At 44.4% G+C, this 12,435-nt stretch overlaps 1 pseudogene; it reads right to left on the reverse strand.

Moving 5' to 3' along the window:
• Window positions 1–10,413: 10,413 nt before the first annotated feature.
• Window positions 10,414–10,532, reverse strand: LOC133382527 (5S ribosomal RNA; annotated as a pseudogene).
• Window positions 10,533–12,435: the final 1,903 nt, after the last annotated feature.

The following is a 12,435-nucleotide window of genomic DNA, read 5'->3' on the forward strand; positions in this document are numbered from 1 at the left end:
TCTCATACACAAGGCACTTCAGGTCTTGACTTCAGGTCAAGTTGACCCAGCTGTGGCATACAGGAAGGAGGGTGTAGATAGATATAGATATAGATTAGATGTATAGATATACACACACACATACTTCACACTATGGGGAAAGAAATCTGTGCACTTGCGGTGACCTCATTGGTCTGGAAAGACTCATAGGTGGTTCCCATGTCCAGAAGATAAGCAAATTGCCTGTTCTGGATGGGGTTGTACTTAGGCTTGCCAGGTCTCCGGCAATCTGCCGGAGAGTCCGGCAAAAGGGGGCCGTGTCCGGCCTCCGGCTATACTTCAATTTAAAAGGTGGATCTCTGGCTTTTTATTGGCCCCCTCAGCCACGCATGCGCGATTGACCACGCATACGTTGGGCTGCGGCTGGCCGACTTCCGCTCTTTACAATTTCAGGCAGGCAGGCCGCAGGCAGGACTTGAGCAGCCGACACAGTGAGGGAGGGACTCCTCCAGCAGCAGCCCCTGCCCGCTCCCGCCACCACCCACAGAGAGAACATACAGGTGGCCAGGGCCCAGGCGTGTGAGGGTGATCTGATGGCCCATGGGTGGGTGGAGGCGAGCGGTGGCAGCAGCGGAGGCTAGGCTGGGCCGGCCTGGCTCCGTCTTTCTTAGCCCCGGCCGGCCCGGAGCCAGTTCCCCACCCTGGGGCTCAGGCTGCTGAAGTCTCTGGTGGGGGGGGATCGCGATCGCGGCCGCGGCCGCAGCCGCTGCCGTGGGTGGACTGAGGCGAGTGGTGGGGTGGCAGTGGAGCCCAGGCTGGGCCGGCTCCCTCTTAGCCCCGGCCAAGATGGGGGCCGGGGCCCATCCCATGCGGCTTGCGGCCTGCCTGGCAGCCTCAGCGCAGGAGCCGTGGAGGGCAGGCCGGGGCGGCTCCTCCTCCTTAGTCCAGCCGGTTCTCCAGCTCCAGAAAGGACGGCCGGCCGCTTCACCCCTCCTGCTGTTGGCGCCGCTGGGGGGGCCCATCGCGGCCGCTGCCGCCCAGGGGGGCCCACAGCAGGAGGGGTGAAGCCGGCAGCCGTCCTTTCCGGAGCAGAGGAACCGGCTCCGGGGCTAAAAAGGAGCCGGCCCGGCCTGCCCTCCATGGCTCCTGCTGAGGCTGACAAGCTGCAACGCCCGTCTCCTAGCAACCGCTGCCGAGACAGGGCCGACGTGGCGGCCTGCAGGCTCAGCCTCAGCAGGAGCCGTGGAGGGCAGGCTGGGCCGGCTCCTCCTCCTTAGTCCAGCCGGTTCGGAGGTAGGCTGACTGGCCCACTTCTGGTACGTCTGTTAAGGAAGCGTGCTGAAAGGCTTTAAGGGCCTGTTTGGATGTCACACTCTCGCACCTGCAACTCTTTAACTTAATCTCAGGTGCTTGAAGCGCTGTTTATTGAAATAACTTTGCACATGCTCGGCGATACTGTCTTTACTTCTTCATTTCTGGGCTGAGCCGTGGTGGTGAAAGCATGTTTCTTGGGGTATTACTGTGCTTGACCCTTGCCTTAAACTAAAATTGGGGATTTGTTAGCTCGGGGCTGCCTCCATACAAATACATGGGCCATAAGAAGAGTAGAGTTAAGGGCAGAAAGGATTTGTTTCTGCAGGACTCCTGTGTTCTTCTCTCCTGTTTGTGTTACTGTGTGTTTTTAAGTGCTTCCATCCTCCAGGGACTTAATTATTTCTTGCCAGGTTAGATTTAAATCTGGCTGTAGAATTCCCCACTTTAGCTTCATATCTGAATTCATGTATTAAACTTTGCAAGACAGTCTATAGTCTGTGTTTTCTTCTCCCCTTCTTTTTTTTTAAAAAGCTTTCTTTTATCTGTTGCTGTCTGCAAACCCTGAATGATGACAGCATGTGTACTACCAGCTGTCAGATGTTCAATATTATCAAAACAGAAAGAAACTGGCCTGTTTGAAAGCTGCATTTTTATAGAGCCATAATTTTATTAGAGCAATATGGCTTTGGCAACATTCCCCCACCCCTTTTTTTCTTATTTTTTAATTGCGGTTTCTACATACTTTAACCATAAAAAAGTAAATTGAACGATCTTTTTCTGGTCTAAAGTTAATTGTTGGCGAGTTAAAAGTACATCTTTAAGTCTGCAGGCTAGGACATAGGATGACATACACCTCAATCCTCTCCACTTTTATTCAAAAGTAGTTGTTACATATGGTTACAACCTTAGTATTGGGCATTGTAATAAAACATCCCAAAACATGATGATACACTGCTTCTTGAACAATTTGTTCATTGACCAGGGAAGGAAGGAGTCAGTTTACTTACCTGCCATGTGATCCCACTGAGTTTCACCATACTCCAAACTAGGTGGAATCCATGTTAAATGAAGAGTAATGTTGAGTTCAGCTTCAGCATCCCCCACCACGGTCAATGTATGTGCCCTACTTTTGTCTCTTGCATGATGTAGTTCCAAAAGTCTCAGAAGGTAGACTTGTTTAGACAACTATACTGGTTAATTGTGAGACTGACACTACTATAAAAGCTGTCAAATGCTCATTGTTGATAAACCATATTCAATTTCTTTAGTAATTTTTGTCTAATAATAACTTTTGCTTATAAATTGTTTTAAATTTTTTAAATTGTGTTTTAAATTGTTTTTAAAAGATGTGTTTTAAATTTGTATATTTGTTTTTAATGTTTTTAGTTACTGTAAACCTCCCAGAGAGCTTCGGCTGTTGATGGACTTTTTGATGAACTTTGCCTGGTTAAAAAGTTTGTGCCTGAGGTCAGAACATCTGATCTTCCTCTGGATGAGAAATGGGTGCAGTTGCTAAAAAGCATCAGATCAAGAATTCTGGTGAAGGTTGTCAGTGCAGTGTTTGCCATCCCAGTAAGCAATGCTTTCGTGGAGAGTGCGTTTTCACTAATGGGCAATGTATGGACTGACAACAGGAACCGTATGTTACCTTCCCTTGTTAAAGCAGAGCTTTGTGTCAAATTAAACTTTGGCATGAACTGTGCTGAGTTTTTTAAATATGTGAAGGAAGAACAAAGGTTGCTTAAAGCTTGTGTTTCAAATGAGAAGTACAAATTCTAAACTCAGCCTGTTTAGTTATTTAACACCAGTTCCTACAGTGAAAGCACCTTGTTCATTCTTTCTGTTTTTCTTTTATAAAGAGTAATATTGTTTATAATGTTTATAATGGTTGAAAACATCCCTTGGATGTCATCCACTTCTCTTTTGTAAGAGAGATAAATGTCTAAAACCAGCTGCAATTTCATTGCTTCAGTGGGTCTCTACTCTAGTTGGGACTAGATTGATTGGTGATGTAACCTGCCTTTGTTCTCTTAAAGATAGTGTTTGTTAATAAAAAAATTGTTTGTAACCTGGTGCTATTGGTTTTATTTCTGTCACATTTTTACCTTTACCTTAATACTAGAGGTAATTGTATAATTGTGATTGCCAACTGCTTGCCTAGAATGCCCTCCCTTGTCCTTAACATGGCTGCAACCGTATCTACTCAGAAGTAAGTCCTATTTAGTTCAGATCTTGTAAGTTCAGGTCTGTGGCTTCCTTTATGGAATCAATCCATCTCTTGTTTGGCCTTCCTCTTTTTGTACTCCCTTCTGTTTTTCCCAGCATTATTGTCTTTTCTAGTGAATCGTGTCTTCTCATTATGTGTCCAAAGTATAATAACCTCAGTTTCATCATTTTAGCTTCTAGTGATAGTTCTGGTTTAATTTGTTCGGACACCCAATTATTTGTCTGTTTTGCCTAGAATGTCCTTCCTTGTCCTTAACATGGCTGCAACCATATCTACTCAGAAGTAAGTCCTATTGAGTTCTATGGGGCTTAGTTCCTTAATAAGCATGTTTACAGTTGCTGCCTTCAGGGGCATCTATCTGTGCTCCCATCTAACATCTCTGCAACACTAAACTCCTTTCTTCCAATAATGGCCAAGTCTGAGGGCACATAAACCCTTCTTGCCAGAAGCAAGTAAACTAGAAGGCATCAGAACTGCACCTCCCAAGAAATGTCCCTAATGTCCTAGTAAGAGTTCTACCTAGAAGTTGAAGGGTTACGCTGACCCTTTGGTATGTGTTGCTGTGGTTGGTATGGTATTGCATTTAGGGAAGCATCACTGTCTTTTTTCATTTTCTGTTTGCATTTCATGTACCTTTGACCCTCCTCCCTTACATCCATAGAAGCAACAACAGTGGTTCCATGTGGTCAACTAAACCCCTAAAACCCATTGATGATGTGCCTTGTTGGTTGCATGATGCTTTGTTTTTTGCCCACTAATGGTAAAAGAGAATTCACATATTTGAAAGTGTGGCTGCAGTTGTTGTTCCCAAGCTGCTGCCTGTGAAGGTAGACCAAACCATGGGTGTTTTTTCTCTGTCAATTATTACTCACTGGAATTGGATTGGCTGTCCAAGTGAGTTTATAGCACCCTACAGAGTAGACAGAAAGGGTAGAGAATCTTCTTTCTCTTACACATTTCTCAGACCTCTTTCTGAAGTGAAGGGTCAAATCTGTAAAGAAGTTTGGAGCAGCCACATTAAAAGATAAGGGCAGGGCATTCCAGGCAGGGGGTTGTCAACCCTGCTTGGATATGGATGTCTTTGCAGAGGATCCCTAGTCAAGCATTACTAACAGCACAATCCAAACTATCTACTCAGAAGTAAGTCCTGTTGAGTTCTATGGGGCTTAGTTCCTTAATAAGCATGTTTATAATTGCTGCCTTCAGGAGCATCCATCTGTGCTCCCATCTAACATCTCTGCAGCACTAGGCTCCTTTCTTCCAATAATGGCCTGGCCTGAGGGCACGTAAACCCTTCTTGCCAGAAGCAAGGAAGCTAGATTAAATGTTCCCTAAAGGTGTTGAACTGTGACTTGGGAGACCAGGGTTCAAATCCCCACACAGCCATGAAGCTCACTGGGTGACCTTGGGGCAGTCACTGCCTCTCAGACTCAGAGGAAGGCAATAGTAAACCACCTCTGTCTGAATACTGCTTACCATGAAGACCCTATCTGGGATCAACTTGAAGGCAGTCCATTTCCATTTTGCATCACCCTAAGCTTGTGAGAAAGAATGACCTTATTTTACACCCTATTTTAGGTAAGATTTCTATTTTAATCTCCAGAGAATTTTTTTTGAATGGCATGCTCCAAGCAACTGTGGTTGATACAATGTATCATGCTTAATGATATCACTAGGGCCCGCCCCGTGATGTCACTAGGGCCCGCCCCGTGACATCACTAGGGCCTGCCCTGTGACGTCACTAGGGCCCACCCCCATTTTCTCAGGTTTTTGGATGGCTCCGACCTGGCAACCCTAGTTGTACTCCCTCTAAATGGGCATGTAGTTTGGGGTTACACATGGAAATATCTTTGTTATTAGAGGCCCAAATGGCCTCTGTGTCTAGGACTGCTTTTTACCAGCTTCATACGGTATGCCAGCTACAGTTGTATCTGGATCAGCATAACCTGGCCACAGTAGTTCATGCATTGGTACCCTCATGAGCCTGCCCTTGGACCTGGTCTGGAAGCTCCAACTAGTGCAGAATGCAGCAGCTAGACTGTTGATGGGGGCAGACACCTGACTGCATGTCACATCTCTGCTAAAACATCCACACTGGCTGCCATAATGCTCCTGGACAGGTTCATGGTTCTTGTGTTAATATACTGTCTGATTCCTTATATCCCAGCTAGGGATGGGAATGGATCCCCTTGTTTGTGCCGGTTCAATCTCATTTCTTAAAAATGGGAAGGAAGTTGCATTCCGTGTTCTACTATTTGCTGTTATTTTCTGCTTTTACCATTTTGGTAAAATCAGTTTCATATTAGCAAAATAAAGATGCAGGCTGGTCCATTTCACGTTAGCAAAAATCCAATGTCAGAAAAAGCCACTGAAGTTTACATCATTCAGGATCGGCCCACAAAGATCGCAAATGTGCAAACTCTTGGGAAGTCCAGTGCCAAGTTAGATTTTAGCAAAATTCTTGCTCATCCCTAATCCCAACTTGATCACTGAGATCATCCAGAGGAGTGCTGTTAGTTGTCCCCGTGTTTCAGAGGCATAAGTGGCTTCAACTAGAGGCTGGACATTTAGCGTCAGGTCTCATGCTGTGGAACACTCTTCCAGTAGAGATTCGGCAGGCGTCCTCACTATTGACTTTCAGGTGTCTCTTAAAGAACTTTTTGTAATGACAGGCCTATACAGTTGTTTAAAATTTTCTTGAGTAGCCAGGCATTTTAATGATTATTTTGTATAGTATTTTTATGGTCCTTAATGTTTTATTGTACTTGTATATATTGATATTTTCTATGACTTGACAGTATATATTTGTATAGATACTAAATAAAACCTTCATGCTTTTTCCCCTTACATGGAAAGAACTGGTGGTTCTCTTATCAGGCCTGGTGCTAGTGGGTGGCCAGATCAAACACTAGCTGAGGTCCCAGGAACTCACAGGGGCCCCTCACCAGCCTGAATCCAACCCTGCCAACCCGGCCCTTCTCCTCCTTTCACGTTGCCTCCTTCTCTTTCTTTCCCCTCTTGGCCACTCCCCCTTCTGTGCATGCACTGTAATGCCCAGCTCAGCCTGGCTGGGCCAGGAGCACTCTGGTGCTGGGCCCCATATCAGGAGCCCGCAGTATTAGCATCAGATGGCATGGTGAGGCAAGACACCAAAGATGGAGCCACTGCAGGCACTGCAGAGACAAGGAGGCTGTGGAGGCAGCACTGCCCCCTCCAGGCACGGTCCTGCTGTTGCTGCTTCTGCTGTCACCCCGCCCCTTCTTCTGCTGCCCATCTTCCAGCTCCTTTGTCCTCCCACCCCCCTCCAAGGTAGCCCCAGACCACCTCCAGGCACTGACTTGCCCACCTGGACTGTTCCACACACATGTTGGTCTCGACAATTCACCTCCCACCACCGCTTTGCTTTTGCTCCATTCTCTTCTTGGCCATCATTTCCATAGGCAGAAAAGTGGCAGATTTTCTAGTGAGTGTGGTTGGGTGTGTGGGAGGGACATGCCTGTAGTGTATGAACTGGAATCTTGTGCTGATCATTGTGTCCTTTTTGGACCTTGAAGGGAAAGTTCTTGTTTTGCTTTAATAACATAAAATAAAAAAGCAGGAAGCTTTGTATGACACACACCCCGCAAAATTATCTTAAAATCCAAATACATCTCTTGCCAGTGTTAGTGAGGCCTACAGAGACAAATTGTGTGTGTTGTGATCATCATTGTGCTAATGTTTTCCTGGGTTTATAGTACATTGGAGAAAGACTGTAAATGCCCTCTTCTGTACAGGGCCGGGCACTCTCTGCTGGTGTCACAGAAAGGGGCAGTAGTGAGACAGGGAAGGGGTGCTTTTGCATTGGTTTGTGTTTTGCTCCCAAGTCACTTCCTGGGAACAGTGGTTTCTCCCACACAGAACTACAAAGTCCTAGCACCCTTAACAGACTACAGTTCCTCTGATTCTTTGGGGTAAGACACGTGCTTTAAATGTACATTGGATGTATGGTGTGTACCTACCAAGATGGAGGATGTAGTTTAAAAATGAAAAGGTGGGACCTAGGGCCCCTCTGTATCCTATGCCCAGGGCCCCCAAGAAACCTGGAGCCAGCCCTGCACTTGACCTTTCCACCCAATTGAAAGGAGTATGCACCAATTGCGTGTTCCATTTAGCCCAATATTCTTGCAAATCTCAATTCAGCACCAATATCATATACCAGGTTGGTGGTAGCCTGCTATGTTCCACAAGCATATCTTTCAAATGGGCCTGGGATGAGCACTCTAGCACTAATTGTGCACAGATTGGAAATGCCTTTCCAATAAGCATAACCATAGTGATAAAATAAAAAACACTGCTTCTCTGATATGTATTTTTGATGAGTACTCCATAGCTAGGGTCCCAAAGTGGCTGAGGACACTGAATGGCATCCTGATGACTGATGACACTCCCAGAAAATGTAACCAGTATGTGCCTGTGACATTCACTCAACCACTGCACACAGCAATCAGGACAATTATATGCGGACTGTCCGGTGGAAGACTTCCATTTTCCCAACTATAAAATGTAGCATATCGAGGGGATTCTCAAGAGAAGTGAATCCTTAAAGGAAGCTATCAAGATGGTGGACAACAAGTGGGGTACAAATGATGTGCAGAATGGCTCTCAGATCCTGGATGTTGGGTGGCTCACATAAATGTAATACAGGAGCCTATAACTGACAGATCTCTGTTGCAGCAACTTCCATGCTATCTGAAAGCTTTAAAATGTTCTCTGACAGATCACAGATGTTGCTGCATCTAAAATTTGTGAGCAATGGTCTTAGATATTACTTTGCCCATGCAAATGTTGTGCTTAACTCTCCCACTGAAATCAATGGGACCCAAAATTGCTTAATGTTGACTGGATCATACCCATAATAATTAAGCTCGGGTCATTAAGCAGCACCTCTGGCTATTTTCTAGAGAAAAATGTCTGGTGACTTACCGGAATATCACTCAATTGCTTTTCTGGACCTCTGTCTGATTATTATCACTTCAGAATAGCCTTAAGAAGTTCTCATACTTTTCAGAACTATTGAAAAGCCAAGGTAATAATTGACAGCAGGGAGGGAACACATTAAATTCATGAGAAGTTCATAATAAGAAGTGACCTTCTCTATGTGAAAACTTTGATTTATCTCCCAGGTGCAATCATGCATCTGCATAGGAACTTGTTCCACTCCCAGTTCTGTGCTTAGTGCCAAACTGAAAACATGGGCAAACATGGGAGAACCAGTATGGGATAATGGATAAAGCACTGGACTTAGATAGGGGAGGGTGCAGGTTTAAATCCCCAGGAAATTCCCTGGGTGAACATGGATGGTTCTAAACAGTGCTGGGGAACCTCAGAACTGGATAGCAAATGTGGTTCTCCGGCCTGTCTGTCTGGCCCTTGGGACGATCCCAACGTCATACCCTTTACTGACCTTGCTTCACACCCTCTGTCAGTGTTTTCGCTTAGCAAAAATGTGTACTTGAAATCTGATAATGCATCTTGCTTGCCTGGATGGAGGATAGAGAGGTTGGTGTGAGTGCAGGTGTAGAATTAGATATCTGGGAGTCAGATGCACGGCCTGTCCTAGGAGGGGTTGCAGGGGCTGTGCAGAAACCAGCTTGCTATACAAAGGTCAATTTTACATTCACTGCTCCCACTTTGGCCTCTGGCCCTGCCTACCACTGGCATGTGAAAAGGAATGTGGCCCCTGGGCTAAAAAGGGTTCCCCACCCCTGTTCTAAGAATAATCTCGCCCAAGAGTGCTTACTTCCTGCATCATCATAATAGGGGCCATTAAAAAAACCCACCCACTCACAGCACTTCCGTCTTATCAGAATCCAGCTTTTTGGGGGGAAAGGGGGGAACCACCAATATTGTCCATGAAGACTGGCAGGGAAGCATTGCGGTCTAGCTCAGACTGTAGCATGTGACATCTTTGTGGAACAATTTGGTTTTACCTGCAAGATGACATGATTTGTCAGTATTGAAGTTTCTTCCATTCCCAGTTTTGTGCCAAGCTGGAGGACGGGGAAAGGTACAATGTGGCACAGGATGACCCTACAGCAATATCAACCAAAGGCCATTTGGTTATCTGTGCCAGCATTTGCTGTGCTTTTCTCCGTCAGTTGTTAAACTGGACAGAGGATCACAGTTAATACAATGCAGTCTGCAGGAAGTAGGTGTGGTGAAAGATGAACCTATCCAAGAAAAGAGGCATGCAGGAAGGGCGTTAGCTTTAAAGAAATATCAATATTGATTCTCAGTGATCCTTTCATTCGGAGGAGTAACAGCACTTAGTCATGATGGCTGTGTGCAACCTCCAGGATCCAAGGCAGCCTCCCTTTGAATACCAGCCGCTGGGGAACAACAGTGGAAGAGGACTATTGCTCTTATGTCCTGCTTGTGAGCTTTCCGGGAGCATGTGTTTGTCCAGTGTGAAAACAGGATATTCGGACAGCGTCTTGAAAGTTCGGACTAAACTCCGGAGCGTATTCCACTGCCCCATCGACATGGAGCCTCCAGCTGCCAGTGGGGCTGCCTTAATGTTCTCTTTGTGGGCTGCCTTTGAAGGCTGTCACCATTTTAACTCAGGCTCCACATTGATAACATAAGTCCAATTTCATTATTTACCTACAGTATGTGTTTCCAGACTCATTTCAGAGTGCCTTAAGGTTGCAACCCTATACACACTTACCTGAGACTAAGTCTCACTAAAAATCAATCAAACTTGCATCTGAACAGATATGCACTGTTGTTGTTGTTGTTGTTGTGTGCCTTCAAGTCAATTACGACTTATGGCGACCCTGTGAATCTTTTGGATGTATTCATAGGGTTTTCATGGTAAGAGGTATTCAGAGAAGGTTTACAATTGCCTTCCTCTAAGCCTATGGCACCCGGTATTCCCAGGCGGTCTCCCATCCAAGTACTAACCAGGCCTGATCCTGCTTAGCTTCCGAGATCATACAAAATCAGACTTGTACAGGGTAGTATGGCCGTAGGAAGATATGCACTAGGCTCCTTCTATTCTCACATTTAGATAGGAACTTAAGATGCACCTGTTTCATCAAGCTTTTGATGATTTGAGGTTGCTGAATTTGAGTTGTTTCAATGCTGTTATGAGATTGGACCTTGGTATTGTCTTATGTACAAGTTTTGATTTTATTGATCATGTCTTTTTATGGGTTTTTTATGCATTTCAGACATGTTGTTAACCACTCTGAATATATTTATAGAAAAGTGGGATTTAAAATTATTAAAGGAAGGAAAAACATACTATGCACAAGGAATGGGGGAAAGCAGAAGGATATCTGTTACTCCACTGGATTTCCTTTTCCAGGGTAAAATGATGATCATCATCATCTACTGCACTTGACCAGGATGAATATGATGTCTTCTTCTTTCATTTGCTGCACTGTTAGTGGTCCTAGTGCCAAATTCAGCTAACAAGAAAGAGTTAACCCATGGAAATTCATTAGACACAGTGCAGGCTAATGATCAGAAAGCAGCAAATAAAATACACAACCAAGCCCAAGAAACAGAAATGGGGAAAATCTCTGAAACAATTGTCTGCTTAATTCTCTTCTCCCTTCTTTTAACTAAAATGTATGAAGTCATCCACTGCTTTCTTCTTGGGGGGGGGAACCCTAGCCCAGTCATACTGAGGAGACATCACGGATAATCTACAGCAGCAGTACATTATACACATATTCCATCTCTGTTTATCTGGTTAATAGCATTACTGCATCTGATGCTATATTCTTTCAGTCTTTCTTCATTCACACTGGTCTCCCACTTGTCTCAATGGAGGTGGGGTGGGGTTACATAACATTTTTGCTTTTTCAGCTTGCACAGTTAAAAATATTTTTATAAAAATATAGTTTAAAAAGAAATAAATATAAATGAAAGGTGGTTTCAATTAGACCAAAAGAAGAATACAAAATGTAAGCCATGCAACAGATAAGAGTGTTGGTCTTGGACTTGGGAGACATGTGTTCAAATGCTATTCCTGCCATAGACTCAGGAAGTCATACTCTTTCAGCCTCACCTCCCCAACTGTAAAATGGGAACAATCGGGAGCTACCTCACAGGATTGTTTTGGATGGTGAATAAAATATAAGGTATATAAAGCTCTGTCACATTGTAAGGGCAAAAGAAATGATAATATTAATAAATCCAGTGGTTCATAATGTCCTAGCGTTGAGCTAAAATCCCACCTTCTCCCCCCCCAAAAAAAACAGTGGAGAGTAGCACAAAGAATCAAATTGTAGATTATCTTCAGAGTTATTATTGGACTGTGAGCTTTCTTGTTAGGCTACCAGCAGAAGGAAAAGCTTTCTGAATCAGGCCCTTATCATTTAAACCATAATACAATTCAACATGAAAAATGACTGGCTCCAGACTGCATAGAATAAAGCATCTTGAGATGCAATAGAAGAACCGAATTTTCAATAAAGATATTAAACCTAAGCTTCAGGAAAAAAGGGGGGGAGAATAATTACATCATTTGTGCTTTGAGTTTTAATGTTAAAAGTGTCCGTTTATAAAACTAGGTGAACATCCACAATTCATAAGCAGACTGCAGCTAATTAGATCCCTTTTGATCCTTTATTTTGCCTGGGAGCTTATTCAACAACTTTTCACAAAACCCAAGGTTTTGACACACACACAAGTGGACTGGTGGAGAGCTCAGCAGGGAGTGATCCCCCCCCCGCAGCTCTCTTGAAGTAGGTGTCGAAAGCATGTGGTACTATCACTGATTATGCTTCCTAGTCATGAAGCATCATCACTTATTTGAGATCTTTGGACAAGAGGTTCTATAAGAATTCTAATTATTTGTGATAGGAATATTTGTTTCCTTCCTCTAAATGAAGTCCCTTAGAAAGAGAACCTCTTTCAAAAGAAAA

Source organism: Rhineura floridana, chromosome 3 (assembly GCF_030035675.1).
Source record: "Rhineura floridana isolate rRhiFlo1 chromosome 3, rRhiFlo1.hap2, whole genome shotgun sequence".
In the NCBI taxonomy this organism is placed as follows: Eukaryota; Metazoa; Chordata; class Lepidosauria; order Squamata; family Rhineuridae; genus Rhineura; species Rhineura floridana.